We start from the raw sequence: 8,739 nt of genomic DNA, 5'->3' as shown, positions 1-8,739 counted from the left end.
GGCGGCATCTGTGCCCGTTGGGCTTTCTGACCAGCAGTGGTCTCCCTCAAATGCCAGAGATCTGCACTTTTGGCCAAGGGAGGAGATAGTGCTGGTGTGGTGCTTGCACAGGAGGGCACGGAGCTCCTCTCCTGTGCTGGAATGTGGCCGGGGGCAGGCGGGCGCTCACAGCCGAGTCTGGAGAAGCCTTTCTACGGCTGTTTTGATCTCTCAAGTGTACAGGTGATAAGAATCAGGGCCTGACGCGCTGGGAGGACATATATAGACATAGCGAAACGCGCCTGTGGAGCAGGAGGGTGAGTTTGCACCGTATCGCGCTCAGGATCAGTGACGCTCTAGGGAACAAATACCAAAACCTACTGACAGGGTGTGTTTCCCATACGGGTGCTTGTGCAGCACCACACTGCACCCATGTGTGTAACACCGCGTGCATGTTATGGCCATGCTGACTGCCAGGAGCTGAAGAAGATCCACCTACTTCAGTTTCACCATAGCTTTTGGAGGCAAACTCAAGGTTGAGCGAAGCTGCAGCCATTGCATGAGCAAACAGAGCATCCCAGAGAGGAAACGCTCTTTGTATCCCAAAGCATTTTTATTCCCAGGATAGAGCTCACGTGAAACACAGGACTCAGGTTGTCCTCACTGCGCGGAGTTGAGTGTCCCAGTTCATGAGCAGAAGCAGATTTTCCACTGAAACCCCTGGGGCAATCTGTGAGCACACAGCAAGACGACCCAAACGGTGGGAAGGGGAAGCAGGAAAAAAAAGACAGATCCAGTTCAAACCGATGGGGAACCTGAGGGAGATTCAACACAGCCCCCCCTCCCTGGAAATCAGTCAAGGCACTGGAGCTACCACCCCTTCACAAGCCCAAAAGGGACCCAGAGACAGACAGCAATGAGACTACCTCCAAACAGGACACAGCTCTCAGACCTTTTCTTCCCACTCCTGGAGATGGGGCATGCAGAGGGAGGGTAGCCACTGCCAACACCTTCTGCCACGTGGTCTGTGTCTGTTATTTTGCATCCCGCTGCCCCGCTAATAAAACAAGCGATGTCCTTGTAGTGCTTTCCAGGGGGGAAACATAAAATGCGTTTGCCGTTAGTTTATTTTTTTAAAGCCCTATTTAAGAAAAGGAGAGGAAAGGGATCCTTGCAAGGTCCACACTTGCTAACAGGAGAGCGCAATACGCTTGATTGCTCTTTCTTGTCCCGCAGTACCTCACCGACTCCCTGGGAAGGCAAAAAAAAAGGGGTTAGGTGATGTAGCTATACAGCGTATAAAGCAGCAGCTCCTTAACACATGGTTGTAGTTATGCAGCTGGGGAGCGGACACGTATTTTGGGAAGATACCTGGCCAGTGTGCAGCCAGCTGTGATCTGATATCCAGGGTAACTGCGCCACCTCATGGTCCCCAGAGCCAGAGGGTTCAGAAGTGGCAATCGGATCCGTGGTGTGACTCGCGTTCACCCAAAAGCATCTTCACAGCCTCCTCTGAGAAAAGCTGCAGCAGCTTCACTCACTGTAGTGAAGTCACCTCCTTTAGTAAGGCCAGGTGGGGATTTGCTCCATGGATTACTGCCTTACTTTGACAATAGTCCCAACAGTCTCCAGATGAACTACTATTCCTTCTAAAACAATGACGAAATAAAATCTGGAGATGTCTTTCAATACAGATGTCCCCTGCCTGCTCTGGGACTCTTCCTTAGAGCACACGCATTGCTTCTTCATCCAGTCCTGCTTTAAGAGAGCCGGTCCCTGTGGCTCCTGCTGCTTCCCTGCAGATGTGAGCTTGCAGCCCAATAGATCCCATCCTGGAGAAGGGCTGTCCCAGATTATCATGTCCTGCTTCCCTTTCCTTTGATCCACTTGAATAATCTCTCCCGTTTGGCACCCCGGCAGCCCTTCTTTTAGCCTCCTGTTCTCACCCTTCTCACACTTGCAGCTGATTGTTGGCTGTGTCTCTTACAAGCTGTCACTTGGGCATTCACGCCTGGATTTTCCTGGTTTTTCCATCCATAAGAGGTGGGGGGGAGTTTTCATCGACTTAAGTCCAGCAGAAGATGGTCACCTAGTGCTCTCCCACAGTGAAAACAGAGAGCAGGGTATCATCAGGGTTAAGCAAGCCCCCCCCCCAATTTGGCTATCTAACATAGTCCTACAACCGCCCTCTGGAAATATCTCACTTTTCACCAGTCAGCTATGCTTATTTGAAGCCCTTAGATGGCTACAGTTGACCTGAACCCTGATGTACATGTGTCCTACCTGCCTCCTACTGCCCTCAGTGATGAGCACCTCCACTCGCCTTCATCCTTCTGCTGCTTCTACAACCAAATGCTTTGCCGAGTCCTTGAGCTTAACTTCATCCTAACTGCACACGGAGAGACTGTCTGAAAAATCTCACTGGCTTCTTCCCCCCCTAATTTGTGGTGCACGGTCAACCCTGTCCAGCACTCCTGCTGTCTCCTCCTTATCCATGTTCAGCCATGCAGATTGCATTTCCATGGATGAATTCCCTTTGCCTCATTGATCCAGCACCAGTCCTTGGCTGCAGTGAGATAATGATGAAGATCACCATTAATTTATGACAATGTCACACAGACTGTGTCCACGTATCACTGACCTTTGGCATGGGTAGTTCCTGGCACTGTAAAACACGTGTAAAGTGCAAGCAGGATAAGAAATACTTTAGAGATCTGATGTATCCTAAATCTAGATACGGCTATTATTTTTTAAACTCTCCTCTCCAGCATCTGTTCAGAAAATAAGGCTTTTGGGAGAAGATGCAATTTGCAGCAATGGGCTTAGAGCCACTCTAATTATCGTTCTGCCTCATCTTCCCCATCCCCTTTAGCCATCGCCTCTCTTTCTCCTGGCACTCACCTGCTTTCAGCGAGCACTGCTGTTTGGTGGGAGCTGAATGCTGGGCTCTGATGGGGTGGTACAGTTGCCTGGGGGTGAAGGCTGCTCTTACAGAAAGAGGATTCAGCTTAGGGAAATGTTTTTTTTTCCTGCTTTGTTTGGAAATGCTGACCCAGGAATCATCAGGTAAGAAGTTCTTCATATCAGGCCAGTTTATTAAAAGATGTGGGTTACTTGAAGTTTGGAAATCTCATCTCCTGTTTGACCCAAAATGTGATACAGGATCAGAACAAAACATTTATGAAGTATAGATGTAGCTGTCCCTCTGTACAAACAGTTTACAAGGGAAAGGAGGGATGAGTTGGGAAAACAACTGAAATAATACAGCCAAGGGAACTTACTTCAAGCCATTTGAGAAGCTGCTTGTAAACTTTACTCAAAATCTTTTCTGCATCCTTGCGTTCAGCATCCACCCTGGATATGATCTCCAACTTTGAATTCAGTGGTTCTTACTGGAACGAAGAATTAGGGAAAGTTTTAAAGCAGAGGAGTGACTGATTGCTCAGTTGCTGCCAAACTCCTTGACTTCACGCTTCAAGCAAAGCAGTGAGATGCAAGGTGTCCTTGGAAAGCTGGAGACATCAGCCCCAAGTAAAAGTGATCCAATAAAACCTGTTCTGCTCCCTCCCCATCTCTTCCCTGCCAGCTTTAGGATTAAGCTCCCAAAAGCAGTTCATATGCGGGAAAGGACAGAACTGAACAAACCCGTAAAAAGCTGAAACATTGTGATGCATGCAGCTCATCTTACCAGAACATCTTCTAGAGCAGGCACTTTAGTATCTCCGTTTATGCCAGCAAAAGGAGCATTGCCAAGGCCTGTTCCCTGGCCCGATGGCCAGATGAGATGGAAGGGTCTGTACCTTTATCATTAATCTCTATTTTTTCCCAGAACAGGTTGGTCACATCCATCCCCGTCACTGGGAAGACTATCTGGACTGTTTGGGACCGGCCAAAACTCTTCCAGGGACCATGCATAAAATTTAGCTGCATGGCCAGCTGAGACCTGTGCTGGTTATTAGCGTGGATGTAGTCAGAAAGTTATATTTGCTTGCAAGAGCAATGGTGCCACAGCCTCACCAGTGAACACTGGCCAAGCGAGGTCCAACCTCACCCCATGAGTGAGGATCAAGGGTTCAGGAGATCGCCTGGAAGCAAAGAGAGACCAAGATTGAACCCAAAACCTAATTGGCTATATTATTTATGAGGAGGAGAAGGAAGACGTTAAAAAAAAACCCAAACAAAAAACTCAGTCCCACCTCTTTTTTCCTTTACATTGTGTTTATGGCCTTTTCTGTGCAACCGGTTCTGTCCATAAACCAGGCATTCAACTACCCTGAACAAGGCTTGTTCAACATCTGCCTGGAGTCAGTGGGAGAGACAGCAGCTACTGGATGGGTAAGCTGATAGGGGCTAGAAAAAGAGAGTGTCCCATCCCTATTTGGGTTCCAGCTCTTCCCTCTGCTCTGATTTAATGAAGGAATTAGCCAATTTGGTTTCTTCATACCTGTGGCTGTAACATCCCATCTCCATGTATGATCAAAGTAGTCCAGGCACCACAGGTTTTGGAGCACGTTGTAAGAACCACTGAATGAAAGTCAATGAGCCGGATGATGAATTAGATCAAACTTGATAATCAAGCTAGCCTCACCCAGACTTCAAATAGGGGAAAAAGGCCCCCTGTAACATCTTTTAAGTGCTAAGGTCATTATCAGTTCTCTATGACAAATCACAGATAATGCCATTAATTTCCATGGATGCAACCACAAGTTTAAGGGAGGGGTTTTTGTATGATATTTGATTCCTGGAAATAGTCTCCATGCCGGAGCACAATTTGCACATATAACCTTACTAGTTTTCTTCTTCAGTGTGCCACAGGAGCTCATGCAGTTCAGCGGCACCTCTGTCCCCCAGGACTTGTCAAGCATTTAAATGTCACAACCTCTTTTGGTCGATATTGCTATTCCCTGTTTTAAGATGGTCAAACTGAGAAACGGAGATGTTAAGTGTGTTACCTTACCCCCAGAGTGGGAAAGCATCCCTTTGCAGTTCAGAACCCCACTCAGTCCTATGCCCAGGTTTACTGCTGACCTGAATCATAACAAAGCAAGCAGAGTAAATGAAGAAAGGAGAAAAGGGATTTGGATGCAAACATGTCAGTTTTAGGCACAGCTTTTCCAGGAGCAGGTAAAGAGAGGAGAAAGCCACATTTCCTCCAGTTCTCAGGTCTGTTATTTGGAGATGCCATATCAGACTCGGGGACCAGCCCGAGCTCTGGATCCCACCTTCTCTTCCTGCAGTTACTGGTTTTAAACTCAGACTGAGTGTGCTGTCATGTGAGTTCAGAAGATATTTTGACAATATTTGCCAGTCCCAGAATTTGTATCGTACCGTTGTTTGTCAAAGCCCCACCTATCCCATGCAGCACTTCCTTTCTGATAATTGCTGAGATACAGAGCTAAATAATGGAAAGGGGAGAAAACTCTCTAATTCTCACCATTATCTTGAGGGTAGCCTGTTAAAACATGAACCCTGTGATATTTTCTTCCAAGCTCCTCCCCTGAGATACGCCTCTGAGCATCCCTGGAATTTCCTTGCACTTGGACACTGCCCTGAACTGTCGTGGGAACACGGTGAAATTGGGAAGGTGTTATTTGGTGTTGAAAGCTTCTCGGTTTTGTCAGGAATGAATGGAAACACAGAGTGGTGAGCTGCAAAAAGGGGAAATGCTGAAGATTTTTTTTGAAGTCTTGCTGAGTTTATCTATTCCTTGTAATGGTGAAGAGATTATAACCCTGAGACTTCACGTGCGCTCACAAACCTATCAGGGCATGCTCATGTCCATCCAAGAGGGGAGAAGGTCTCCTAGGGCAGGGACTAGTCCCTGTGGTGACATCAATGGCAAAACACCATTTTGGACTGGATTTCAAATCTCAGGCAAATGGCAGTGGCCTCCACTGCAGCCCTGGTGCTCCAGTCACAAGTGCAAACCACCGCCATGAATGCCAGGCTTGCTCTTGCTCGGGTTATCAGAAACCTCAGGCACAGCATTGCTGTAGCATCAAGGGCAATATGAGCATCCCGCTTGGGGCCACAGCTTCTACCTCAGGCACACATTGTTTCACCTCTGGGCTGGGTACCCTTTACATCTTAAGAGCTATAGTATCAAAGTTGCTGCAGTTTCCAGCACCTCCCATTTCGTGACTGTTCCACAACTCTCGGTATAAGTTGTCAGTCACCGGGGGCAATCCTGCAGCCATGGCCAAAGGATGCACTAAGCCTGTCCACCTTGCTGTAAGCCAGCAGAAGACAACCAGCTCTCTTCCAGAAGACACACAGTCACTGCTGTAATAGTTTTATCCAGTCCTGGCTCCTGGACTGCACAGTTTAGGCACCATCTGACATGGTTTCCAACCTCGAGCCCCCTCAAATCTTGGAGTACAGGAACTTGGAGTCAACATCTGCACCTGATGATACAGGTTGTCCCCATGACTTCCCTCCCATCATTCTCACATCTGTCATTAGCACCTATCGAAAAGGTGCTTTGCTCAGACACCCTGAGCTCTACACAGCATCCCACAGCCCTTTCTGCTGGCCACAGGGTGCTTTCGAGGCAACGCTGCCTGCTCTTAGTCCACAGCACTCGTAGGTGTGTATGAGATCCAAGGAGAACAAACCCCCTGGAAAGAAACAAAGAGACCATCAGGGAGATGGGAAGGGGATGAGAATCAAAATGTCAGAGTAGGCAACAAGTACTCTGAAATAGGGGTAATGATGGATGACAGCAAGTGTCTTATTCCCATTCTGACACTTGAAAAAAGGGAGATAGCTGAGAAAGCTCTCAGACTCTTATCTCTGTGTTAAACAGAAGATATTATTAATCAGAAACAACCCCCCAGGAACGAAAGTCACAAGCAGGTTTTGTCCCAGCTTGATTTCCACCTTGGTGTCTCCTGTTGACCAGGGCGAGCGGCTCACCCAGCGCACTGTGAAGTCAGCAGAGACATCTAGTGGCAAAAATAACATAAAAATACGCAGGGGAATATACCGGAGTGCTTTGCTTCGTCTTTTGGACAGCTCGATTATCACCAGCTTCCTACTGCACGTAAAAAGGACTGGTTGAAAGCTCGAGGCTGTATTTTTAACTGATCTGTTGAAAAATGTATTGGAATGATGCTTTCCTAAATCTCCCAAACCCCAGCTTTACGGAGATAAAACACCTCTATAACTACTGTGCTTCCTGCCTGTCCTCAGCCTCTCAGGACATTGTTCACCCTCTCTCTTGCTTTTTGAGGAGCTGGTGATATTGGTATCGTGTCTGGTTCTGGTTATGCTTTTTGGTCATGTGTGAAGGTTTCTGTGTGCCATTGCTGCTGGGCTGATTCATGTGATCCTGTTATACAGCTCAGAACAATTTTCTTTCCATCTGTTCTTTACAAATATGTTTTTTGTTAAGAGCTTTTCGGATTTTGGCTTTGATGGCACTGGGTTTTGTTTAAAGACTCGCATTACCTATTATGTTGAACATCTTTGTGCAGCTGTTCCATTTAGTCCAAGTCTGTTCTTCACTGGACACAAATCAGCCACTATTCAGCTTTGGCAGCTGTTTAAAAAAAAAAAAAGTAACAACCATTAAGAATGTAACAAAGCAATGGCAAAATTCAATTTCTTAGTCGAGCAGGTAATGCTGCCGATTTACCTGCAGAGAAAATCTGGTTTATCTTCATTAAAGCCTGTAGTTCTTACTCTGGATTTATTCTACAGTCACAGACAATGGATTAAAATATAATGGTGCAAATGAAAGATGTGAACACAGAACTGCCAGTCTAGGTAGAAATTTTTACTTTTATGATGACTTTGCAGGATTCACGTACATCTCACGAAAGACATTTAGCCAATGACAGATCATTGCTGCGAAAGCAAGAGAGTTGCTCAAGCAAGAGAAGACTGTGGCCCAGATTTTAATAGGTATTTAGCAATGTTCAGTACTGCAATGCCTAAAGGACTTACAGGAACATTGGAGTGTGAGGACGTGATCGTAAGCAATCAAGAGCTAAAGGAGCGACGTAGCAGCCCACTTACTTAGCAAATCTCTGTTCATCACCGGGGCTCTGGTACCCAGCTATGCATACGGTCCTACCCTGACCCACGTGCAGCATTAAATATTTTAGCTTATTGAAAGACAGAAAGCTGCAGGCTCTTATATGAGTAAGTCAGTTTGGAAAACCAAATTTAGGCTCTGAAGTCAATTAGGCATTGCGAAGTGAAACGCTGAAACACCTAATCACCCGCTGGTTGGGCCAAAGAGACAGCTAGGGATCTCTGAACCAGTTGGGATCAGAAATTTGATGTGATTCCATACCAGCTGCGAAACATTAAAAGGTTTAGAGGATTTAGTGGAAAAAGAAGGCAATACGAGCTTTGTTTTGAGTTACCCTTTCAACTTTGTACTGATTTTTTTGGTAGTGATTTTTTTTTTTTTTTGGTAGTCATGGTTTTTTTGGCAGTGATTCCTGACCCATTTTAAGTTGCAAAGAAAAGCACCACTTTTACCAGTAGTGTCCACATCAAATCCATTAAGGAAATGACGAGGACCATTTTTAAATCGTTTGCAACCTTTCAGCTGTGCTTATAGGTGCTCTGTTGAATACCTTGGTCCCCTCACCACCATTCCTCCCCCTCTCCTTTTGACTTGTCACATCCAGTACAGAAAGCCTCCTCCACCTCCGAGCACAACCGAAGAAGAGGAGACACACAAAAAGTCTGCCAAGCATTGGCTGCGCCAGCAAGAGAGGACCATTTCTCACGGGGACAAGGGAGTAT

The 8,739-nt window shown here is 46.5% G+C and overlaps 1 long non-coding RNA gene across 3 annotated transcripts; it reads right to left on the bottom strand.

Moving 5' to 3' along the window:
* Positions 1-1,018: 1,018 nt before the first annotated feature.
* Positions 1,019-7,312, bottom strand: LOC115353421. Of its 3 annotated transcripts, none has more exons than XR_005930926.1 (6): positions 4,176-7,312; positions 3,668-4,064; positions 3,261-3,371; positions 2,881-3,116; positions 1,351-2,545; positions 1,019-1,230 (listed from the first exon to the last, which is right to left on the bottom strand). It is a non-coding gene; the product is annotated as an uncharacterized LOC115353421 (long non-coding RNA). The 3 variants fall into 3 exon arrangements; XR_005930925.1 differs by having other exon boundaries at positions 3,668-4,329; positions 4,424-7,312; XR_003927579.2 differs by having other exon boundaries at positions 3,668-7,312.
* Positions 7,313-8,739: the final 1,427 nt, after the last annotated feature.

This window comes from Aquila chrysaetos, chromosome 19 (assembly GCF_900496995.4).
Source record: "Aquila chrysaetos chrysaetos chromosome 19, bAquChr1.4, whole genome shotgun sequence".
Taxonomy (NCBI): Eukaryota; Metazoa; Chordata; class Aves; order Accipitriformes; family Accipitridae; genus Aquila; species Aquila chrysaetos.
Note: the sequence above shows the minus strand (reverse complement) of the source record. Positions and strands in the feature narration are given on the sequence as shown.